General features: G+C 31.3%; 1 long non-coding RNA gene across 1 annotated transcript; it reads left to right on the forward strand.

The window, feature by feature from the left end:
• The first annotated feature begins 2,397 nt into the window (after nt 1–2,397).
• On the forward strand, nt 2,398–8,741 carry LOC125753829 (uncharacterized). The gene is made up of 5 exons (XR_007406465.1): nt 2,398–2,523; nt 3,408–3,503; nt 4,302–4,385; nt 7,469–7,555; nt 7,805–8,741. It is a non-coding gene; the product is annotated as an uncharacterized LOC125753829 (long non-coding RNA).
• The last annotated feature ends 2,628 nt before the right edge of the window (nt 8,742–11,369 follow it).

Here is an 11,369-nt window from a genome sequence, read left to right on the forward strand (position 1 = left end):
TAATTAACAGTTAATCAGGATAAAAGAAGAAAATAATTTCACAAAAAAAGATATATTATAGTAGAAACTGAAGAACACCATGGACAGATAAATTCCCAAAAGCAGCACTAAGAAAAGGCAATTATTGCAAATAAACAACATGTATCCTACCTGCTGAATTTTCAATAGCAAAAATGGAAATAAAAAGAAAGTGAATGTTGCATGTGCTTTGTGAACAGAAAATGAATCAAGATAGAACTCAATACCCAGGTAGGTTTCCCAACCATGAGGGGGGGAAATGTATTTTTCAAACAAAACCTGAAGTTGGCATCTTCATTCAATAAAGGAAATCCTATTGTTTGAACCTTCTTTAGATTGTCCAAATCTGATTTTTTAAATCTGCTTGAAGTAAAATAAAAATTTCCTCAGATAATTGCATGATGTTTATTGTTCCTTCTGCATATACATGTCATTTATCTTTGCTGTATTTTGAAATTATATTAAAAGATTATATTAGGGGCACCTGGGTTGCTCAGTTGGTTGAGTGTCCAATTCTTGGTCTCAGCTCAGGTCGTGATCTCAGGGTCATGAGATTCAGCACTGTCTGACTACTATGCTCAGTGGGGTGTCTGCTTGAAATTCTCTCTCTCTCTTTCTTTCTCTGTCCCTTTCCTCTCCCTGTTTGTGTGCTCCCTCTAAAATAAATAATATATCTTTAAAAAAAAGATTATATTAAAATTGTGATATATCACTATCAAATTAAAATTTTCATTACAAAGAAACCTACCTTAAATACTACAGTTTGTACAATTTATTTTGTCAGATATTAGAGGCTATGATATCTTTAATTTGTGTGCATCATACATATTTTCATCTCTTATTTCCAAACATTTCATACTTATCTATGAAATGTGTCTTTTGAAAATAGCATATCACATTTTTTTAAAAGCAATGATAATTTTTTTACTGGAGCATTTACAGGGTCCACATTTATTGATTATTTGTTTAAAGATTTTTATTTATTTGAGAGAGACAGTTAGTGAGAGAGAAAGCACACAAGCTGGGGCAGAGGGAGAAGCAGACTCCCCTGCTGAGCAGGCAGCCAAATGCAGGGCTTGAAACCAGGACCCTGGGATCATGACTTAAGCCAAAGGGAGATGCTTAATCCCTAGGCATCTCCCTTTTTAACAATATTATAATCTTGTACTTTCTTTTTGACCTACTTATTTTTGGGCTTTTCCCCCTCCTTCCTAGCTTCTTCTATATTTATTTATTTTTCTCAATCTTTGTTTTCTTCCCTAATTTTTGAAGTTGTATTTTCCATCTGTCAGCATTTACTCTAGAATTTAATGCATGTGTACTCAAATTATGAATATCTGAAATTGATTATTATCTTTACACTCTTCCAAAACAATATAAGACCCAAGAACAGTCTATGGTCTCCCAAATTATATACTTTTGCTATGAAGTTTAAATCTACTGATGAAAGATGAGGACAGGGGCCCCTGTGGTCACTGTGGTGTGAATATATCAGAGCATACATTAGATAAAAATAAAACACTTTATTCTTTCCAAAAATGAAAAACCACACATGTAAACTAAAAATCTACACAGTTAGTCACTTAAATATTGTTAAATTACAATCTTAAATTATCAAGTTAGACACATAGTATTGTATTAGGAACACATGCTTAACAACATTTATTTTTCTACAAAATATAAGATAAAGTTATGTTAGGAAATACTTTGTGGCTTTTTACCATTTAATATATTATGGAATACTATCCATATCAATATTTAAATAATTCTCTAATTTATATTTAATGACTGGATAAGCTTTTCTGTAGGAATATGTTATAATTTATTTAATTATTTAATATATTTGTAGTTAAATTATTCCATTTAATTTTTTTAAATAAAACATTCATTGGTCACTTGAAAAATTAGAAAGTTATGAATAATCATGTTAATAGTGATTACATTGAGGAAACAGGTTGTATATCATTTTCATTTTCTATAAGATATATTCTAATATTGTTTTAATTATTTATAATAAGCATTGATACTTATAATTATAAAAAAGGTATTTCCAAAACTTAATATCTGCTATAATCTTACTCAAATACAACATATCACTTATTTACACTTATATTAATAAATGTTTTATTCTTTATTGTTTATTCATTCTTTTTGAAAAATATGGCAGAGAAGAAATTATTATGGGTAAATATAACAAACATCTTTGAGAATAAAAATGTGCTTCATTATGCATAGAAGAATAACAAATTTAACTTATAGGGACTAGATTACATTGCCTTTTATTTTCTTAAGTGGAAAAAGTAGTTTGTGTATTAAAGCTAGAGCATACATCCTGCCTGATGATGCAATATTGAGATCTGTTTTCTGGATTCTGTCTCATTCTAACCCTCTGCTCATCTGACCCATGCAATCTGATCTAAACTATGGAACCAGACACATCGGCAATGTCCAGTCCCTGTCTTGATCTTCATCCTTCGCCAGTGGAAGTTAATGAAATAAATACAGGTAAAATCAGATATTGCCATTATTACTAATCCCTTTACTTAATGAGAAAATAATATTATAAACAACAAAGTTCATAGCCAGATACTTTCAGAGGAGTTGAAAATCTTTTCTCTGTATGAATCAATTTAAAATTTTCCCACTGAAGATGATCTAAATTCAGATGATCATCATTTGATAAGTAAATATTTATAATAGGGTGAGAGTTAATATCATTCAGAAAAATGTTACTGACTTGGTGGCTGAGTTCTACTTCACTTGTACTGAAGGAATACATGTCATATATTACTAAGAGAATTTATCTACTAATGAGAATTAGATGATTTTTTTCATGCTCTTTTCATTAAGATTAAGTTCAACCACAAGAAAGGGCAAGATAGGCATTTAAATTAAGTTTTATATTTCTAGTCTTGTTTCTGCAACCAGTGTTCCTCTTGATGCTACTGCCCAGGATATTCTTACAATCACTGTTACTACTTCTACAATAATAAGACCTATTATATGATTGTTTCTAACACCATGCTATTGACTTTATATACATTTAATCTCCACAATATATCTATGAATGAATACTATTGTTATCTTTATTTTATAAAGAAACTAAGCCCCCAGTTTGTGCTCTCTTTCTCTCTCTGACAATAAATGAATAAAATCTTAAAAAAAAAGAAAGAAACTAAGAATTAAAAAGAAAAAGAAATTGTCATATTTCACAAAGCCACTACATGATTGAGCCAACTTTAAAACTTTCTCATAAGCACAAATGGGACAATTTTTTTATAATGTTTAGCAGGCTTTTCAATTGTATGTTTATGTATCATATATGTATATATACATACATATGTTAATTATATATATAGTTGTTATGCATTTTCTTATATATTTTCTAGAGTTTTGTGATGAAAATATAACTTATTCAGAAGTCAAATTTCATAGCTCTTCAAATATCAAGAAGAGGAAAACAACTAGGATTTTGAAGACAAATGGTAAAAAAAAGACTTTAAAATTCTAGATACCTCTTGTTTGCTTGAGTGTTTTAATGAATTAATCATAAAAACAAATATTCCTAGACAAATCTCTGAATTGGAGTCCACTTCTCATATTGACACCTTTTAAGTCGTCATGGTGGCCTGAAGTGCCACATTAAGAGCCAACAACAACGAACCACTTACAGCCACATGGCTTAGAATGATGTACCACAGCCATAGAATAAATAACTTTTTAAAAATATTTCACATATACCTTCTTGGTTTGATATTTTACTCTTGCAAAATATTCCTTTTATAGTATTTCTATAAACAAAATGTAGCTTCTGCGGTATCTCATGATAAATAGACTTTAATCAAAACTGTCACAGAATATCAGTTTGGGCCAACAGCTAGTACACAAGTTTTATCCTTAACCTAGCTCTACCTCAAAGAAAAAATAAGTAATTTTTTTTTAAATTGGACTGGGTGATGAATAAAATCCTTAGTAAGATTTCTGAAGCACTCATTTGTAGTTTTCAAAATATTTCTTTAATAGGGCAACTTGCTAGTCCATAACCTGTTCCTATATAAAAATATTCATATATTCTCTGGCTCTATCTAAATCTGCAAAATAAGTTTGGGAGTTCCCCTCTCAGGCTGGGGCATATTTTTCCAAAATTAGGTGCTCTCATAAGCTTAGATTTCAGCCCAATTCAAGTGAGTTGAATATTCTTGTCCAAAATTATTTCTAATCCCAAATACAGAATCTTGTTTCCATCGATCATCATAGTAGCTCACTTCTCTCTCTTTGCACAGAGTCTCCATGGTGCCCTGTGGCAGTGATATTTGCCTTCTTTTATTTTATTTTTCTGGTAATAGCTGCAATTATGACAGCTAAGGGTAAGTATTTTTTAGAGCTATTTCATTAATTTGTTTTACATTACTAGATTGTAATTTTTAAAGTTCTTTAAATTTGTTGCAAGAATTTCCTGAAGGTATTTTCTTATATTATATATTTCAATTATATGAGTACTTTATCAATTCAGTGATGTGTAGAATTATCAATAGCAAAGGCCCAAATGATCTTATCAAAGATGTCAGTGAATAGTTGGGTATTTTAATAAATATGGAAAATAATAGTAGCATTCTATATTTCCTCATATTGTAATGACATTAGATTCACCAATTACGAAATGTAATAAAAAGTGAAAAGAGTTATATAATTTATTTGTCATGGCAGTTAAAAATGAACTATAAGGGCATCAAGTCAAGTAATTTGAAAAAGAGAATTTTGGGCAGCCCGGGTGGCTCAGCAGTTTAGCGCTGCCTTTGGCCCAAGGTGTGATCCTGGAGACCCAGGATTTAGTCCCGCATTGGGCTCCCTGAATACAGCATGCTTCTCCCTCTGCCTGTGTCTTAGCCTCTCTCTTTCTGTGTGTCTGTCTCTCATAAATAAATAAAATATTTTTTAAAAAAGAGAATTTCACAGAGGAAAGAAAAGATGATGGGTAGGTATTCATCAAAAAATAAAGCAAAATGATCAGGATAGTGGACTGAGCCTACAAATTGCTCAAACTCAGTGTGTCATTACATTAAAAAATATATAGCTTTGAAAGGAATAAATCTATGTCACCATACTATTAGCAGACCAGAAATGTGAAACATTTCATCAAATATAGAAAGTAAGATAATTAGACTTATAAATCAGAGAAAAACAACTCAAAACACATAGCAAAGAAATTTATTTAAAAAGCATAATTACATCTAAAGCAATTATAATCTCTACCCCAGCTAGTAACACATACTTTCTCACTCTCTAGGCTCTAGCTACAGTTACTGTCTTTTAGTTCATTAAATGACTTATGATTAAAGTTACCATCATAATGATAGAATAATTTAAAAACAAAAGACAACAATTATTTTAAGAATGGGGTTAATAATTACTCTAGGACAACAAACATGAATCAGGACTTCTCTGGGCAGATTTGTATGAGTTGTAACTTTATCCATGATCCCTCTGGCTAGAGTATACACATAAACTATTCCTTTTACCCTATGCATCTTTACTTAAACTGTTTTGTTTTGTTTTGTTTTTTGAGGGGGGGATAACTAAAACCAAGAATAATCAATTTTCCCAGAATAATAAATTTTCTTTTATAATTTTATAATTAAGCCAGCTTTCTCTATTATAGTATCTATGTACCACCATTTACAGTAGCTTTCATAGTCTTACCTGTATATCTGCCTGGTTATTTATTCAATGTCTGTCTTTCCCACTAGATTGTTAGCTGCATTAGAACATAGCTCATGTCTATTTTTGGTCTACATTTTATCCCTTGCTTTTGAATACTATGTTAACACCTTATAGGTACTTAATGAATATTTTTGATGAAGTAAATTCATATACCTAATAATGTATATGGCTTATATGAAAAAGATTATAATATTTCATTAAAAAGCATAAAGAAGGACATTAATGAATTGAGTATATATTAAATGTACCTTGGTAGTAAGATTAATATACTGTGATGATGATTACAGTCTTCTAAATTCATCTAATATTTGTGTGATTCCAATGCAAGCATATTTTCATCATAAATAAGCTAATAAAAATTACACATAGAAGTAAAAATATATAAGATTAACACATTGCAGATTAAAATATATTGACAAGAGAGATAGGGATCTAGCCTTGTCAGGTATCAAAAGAGTCTATAAAGCTATTAAACTATAAGTAACATTATAGTACTAGTATAAAATAAATATATCAATGTAAGAAAAAACAACCTAATAATAAAAGCATATGCATGTTTGTACCTATGGTATATATATATATACATATTCAATATATATACAGTAGGCTTTTCAAAATGACAGATATTTACAATGGGTTTGGGTTAATACATAGTGAACACTCTCAGACACATTTGATGTATGAAATTATCAAGCTTATTTAAAAAAATAAAGATGGAGTATATATGCATACATATAAACACATACACATATATAAATTCACACAAAGAAATCAGAAAGACATGCAGTAATCTGCAAGTATGTAAACAATTATTGATATGAAAGCAAGCAATAGCCTGTTAATATGGAAAATGGAAATATTAAAGAGTATGTAGACACATAAACAATTTGAAAACAACCATCCAAACTAAAGTAAATTTGCACTAGGAACATTCCATTCACCTTTATTTTCATTATTATTTTTCTAATTCAAGTCGTGCCATCTGGAGTGCCAGAACCTTCAAAATAAAACAAAGTACATCAATGTGATGATGTGGGTCAAAGGTTTCATACTTGAAGATAATTTGAAATGCTTCTGTGAAGAAAATTATTCATTTTGTAGATTTTTTCATTTGAATGAGTTTGAATTTTAGCATATAAACAATTGATAGTCTCTCCAGATGGTTGAAAAGGTGGCATAACTCAAATTGAGCACTAGCAGTGTTAACTCCAGAGGCATTTTGAAGAAAATAGTGACAAGTAAGAACCAGAGGTAGAGACAGAGACAGTGTAGAATAGCTCAATACAAAATAATGAAAATTTCAATAGGAAAAGATTCTGGTACTGTGAAGAAGGGAACAGATATATGAAGCAGTGTAGTGATAGAATAAATAGTACTTTGTGACTGACTGGATGTGTGCTATGTCAAAGGTGTTTGCTTCAAATACAGCTTAGGTTATTATGACCTGTCAGGTTTACTAACTGCTTAGAATGCATCAATCAGATGTAGAAACTTACAATTATCAAAGCAAAAGTCATTCACTCATAAATATGTGCCACAAGTAAAAGTTCATACTTTAATATCAGTTACTTGCCAGCAACAATTTACAATTCATTCCTTAGTTAATAATAAAAAATGAATGGATAAGTTGTATTGAAGAAATGTTAGATTTCTATTTTATTTGCAACACTGTTTGAAAATGATAATAATCTTAAAATATATTTTCCTTTGCAAATTTTATGAATTTCAGTTCGTTGTCTAGAAGGGGTTCTGATGACAAAGGAAACCATTAAGCTTAATGGCACTACATATTGCAAAGTGATCTAGCAAAGCAGAGGTATGTATTGGATTGCAATGGGAATCTGGGCATCACATATAAACTCTTTAAATCTAGATGTGTATATGCAATGAATAAATATAAGATCAAAGTTAGATTTGATCAAAGATCAAAGCATACTTATTAGAAGAAAGTCTCATGTAACTCTTGAAATTAGGGAGCATAATTGAAAATAATGCAAAAATTATAAAATAGTGAGCAAACATGGTGATGAAGCTATCTTCATGCATGTACTTTTTGTTTCTCAAGGTAACTGGTCTTTCTCTGAAGAAAACTGATTTTTTATTTCTGCTGAAAATTAAAACCTTAGCAGCAAGGAAATTGTTCTGAAGCACTGAGCTCCAGTCTTATCAAGACAAATGGCAAGGAAGAATGGAAAGTGTATAGCATGATATTCATTACCATATTTTCCTATAGTGAAGATAATTACAAATAGATTTTTTAATATCTTGTGTACTTTCAAGCATTCTCAATATAAGTAGAGATTTCAATCAAACTGAAAATATTAAAAAATGGACTTGAAATGTTTATGATTTTTTTAATTTAAATATACTTACATATAGAAATGTGCACTAATATATAACATTTTCAGACCTTAGCAAATATATGGGGGGAGGGGCAGAAATCATATAAGACACATAAACTAAAAGGAGTCTGGTCATTATCGACATCTAAAAAATACTTATTGTTTATTGGTTGCTTCTAATGTTCCTAGTAATATTTGAGTGATCACATATATTAAAGCATGTACTGCCCCCAATAAATCTATGAGATAGTACTATCATTGCTGTTGTCTTATTAATAAAGAAACTAAGGCCCATGGACAGCCCCGGTGGCTCAGCGGTTTAGCGCTGCCTTCAGCCGGCGTGATACTGGAGACCCGGGATGGAGTCCCACGTCAGGCTCCCTGTGTGGCGCCTGCTTCTCCCTCTGCCTGTGTCTCTGCCTTTCTCTCTCTCTCTCTCTCTCTCTCTGTGTGTGTCTCTCATGATCAAATAAATAAAAAATCTTAAAAAAAAAGAAACTGAGGCCCAGATAGAATGAGAAGTCTTTCCAAGATTATGTAACTAGTAAGAATTAGAAACAAGATTTAAGCCTTAATAGTCTTAGTCTAGAGATTATTAGCATAATCATTGTGCTATACTAACCCAGAACAATAAATCAGATTAAACCAAGTTGTAAGAATACTGCTTTTGTTGGAAATAGAGCTGCTTATACATGCAGATTTACATTTTTCTCCCCTTGTTGTATCTTTCAGAAAGCAACATATAAGAAAAAAGAACTTTCAAGAATCAAATATCATAATAGCTGTTCATGAGAAGTGATATTTTTATACTAATTATTCTTTGGAATGTGAAAAAAAAAGATTAATAGAAGGGATTTTTCCTCTAGTAGATTCTAGCAATCCTAAAGAATATTGGTCTCCTTTATTTTTAGTTTCCTCCAATATGTGGCTATTGCCTTTATATTGTTGCTCCTTTTGCACTGTATTCAAGTGATGTCACTGTCTTTAGTAAAAACTTCAATCTACATCCATGATGGTAAATTTGTGGCATATATGCTGATGATTTCTACATGGTGCTCTTGGGAAGGCACTTTCAAAATTACAACACTTTTCCCTACAGAGGCTGAACTCCACTTTGAGTAATTTTTAACAAAGCACACCCTGGTGGCTCACTGGTTAAGCATCTGGCTTTGGCGGAAGTTGTGATCTGGGGGTCCTAGGATTGAGTCCCACAGCAGGCTTCCCACAGGGAGCCTGCTTGTTCCTCTGCCTGTGTCTCTGCCTCTCTCTTTGTATCTCTCATGAATAAATAAATAAAATATTTTTTTAAAAAGGCACACCTAAAAGGTTTCTGTAGTTGCATTGCTCTCATCTCATTCACACACACTATGCTTTAAACTAAACTTGTATATACAAACCATCAGTGAACTCTTTCAGGAAAAGCATGTAAAAAAAATGTGTATAGAGAGTAATGAATTTGCTAAGGTAATGTCTCTTAGTAGTCGATGACTTCAAAATTTGCTTTTTAAAATCAGTTTACCTATAATTTAGAGTGAAAGAGATAAGGTCTATAAATGTTCCAGAGCTGAAAGAAGACATCAAATTACACATCGACAAAACCTTATGAACCCCAGGAAGGTGGGCAAAGTGAAAACACAGTTATGTGTATCATGTAAATTGCTGAAAACCAAAGACAGGTAAAAAGTTGAAAGGCAGAGAAAAATAGAATTTGCATTCAAATGAGCAATTGGCAGCTAACTATAAAAAGACAAAGAAGACATGAAAGCCATATACTTACTGAAAGACAACTGCCATGCTAAAATCCTATTCCCAGAGGAGACATCCTAAATATATAAAAATCATATAGGTATATAAATCATATTTCATAGATGAAATAAAGGTAATTAAAGATTGAGAAAAAAGAATTTATTACCTTAGGTGTGCACTAAGGATATAAACTATACTGTGTTCTTTAGGTATAAGAAAATTATTCCAAATGGATTCTTGAATATTCAGGATAAAGGTCAATGAAATAGGTAAAAGTGGGTATAAGTAGAAACAGTGATTATACAAAACCATAATATTAATGTCTATGGCTTAACACTATAAGTGGGGGCACTTGGGTGTCTCGGTTGGTTGAGCATCCAACTCATAATTTTAGTTCAGGTCATGATCTCAGGGTCATGAGTTTGAGCCCCAAGTTGGATTCTGTGCTGAGCAGAGCATGGAGCTTGTTTGAAATTCTGTCTCTCTCTCTCCCTCTGTCCCTCCCCCTACTCACTCTCTCTCTAAAATAAATAAATAAAAGCTTAAAAAAAGAACACTGTAAGTGTAGCAATTAAACCAAAAAGGGGATAAATGGAGTTGGGAAGCCCTACGTTTATCACAATGTCTAGGAAGAGGTAAAGCAACTATTTATATTGGACATTATTAATAAGTAAAGGATGCATGCTGGAATTTTCAGGATAACAAAATAAAATAAAATTTTATGTAACTATGAATGTAGTGAAAAATAGATCTCAATTAATGGAACAATAATTTATAGAATAACTCTTAATTAGTAGAATTATATTCAATGAAGTCAATGAAGGAAAAGATTTCATATCAGAATCATTTTTAGACAAAGATGCAGGTGTTCAAACAAGAACTTCAGCCTTATCTTTTCAGTCCTTTTAGGATGTTCAGTGGCCCATAAAATACTGAGGGTGGATATTGGAGAATGAGAATGAGTAATTCTAAATGCAAAAGTGAAAGCATCTCCAAGTACCTCTGAATCACAGTTTTCCATAATTCTTACAGAATCATTTATCTCAGGGCTTTATATAGATGATATAGATAGATATAGATAGATATATAGATATAGATATAGATATAGATATAGATATAGATGATATAGATATAGATAGATATAGTTTGGTAGCCCACAATATATTTTTCTCAACCTCTTTTTCCAGAAAAAGAGCCATTTATAACTGAGGCAGCCGCATCAGAAGAAGCCTCATCTTCACATTATTCTTGCTCCCCATTTTTTTTTTCATTCTCAAGTGAGGGCTTAAAATAAATTTCAAAGGTCGCTTTTGCCGTATTTCCTCCCCTTGAGACATAATTGTTTCTGTAAAGACTGATTTGTCTCTATGTGGAACTGGTAGTAATTTGATTCTTCCAACTGCCTCAAGAGCTTAGATTTTGAAGCATACTTATTATCTTAATTTCTATTTTCAATAGATCTTCTGCACCAGGATTTTGTAGCCCTCAGACATAATTCCCATTATCATTTTATCACTGACTATCCTATTTAGGCTGAATGTG

Source organism: Canis lupus, chromosome 27, assembly GCF_003254725.2.
Source record: "Canis lupus dingo isolate Sandy chromosome 27, ASM325472v2, whole genome shotgun sequence".
NCBI lineage: Eukaryota > Metazoa > Chordata > Mammalia > Carnivora > Canidae > Canis > Canis lupus.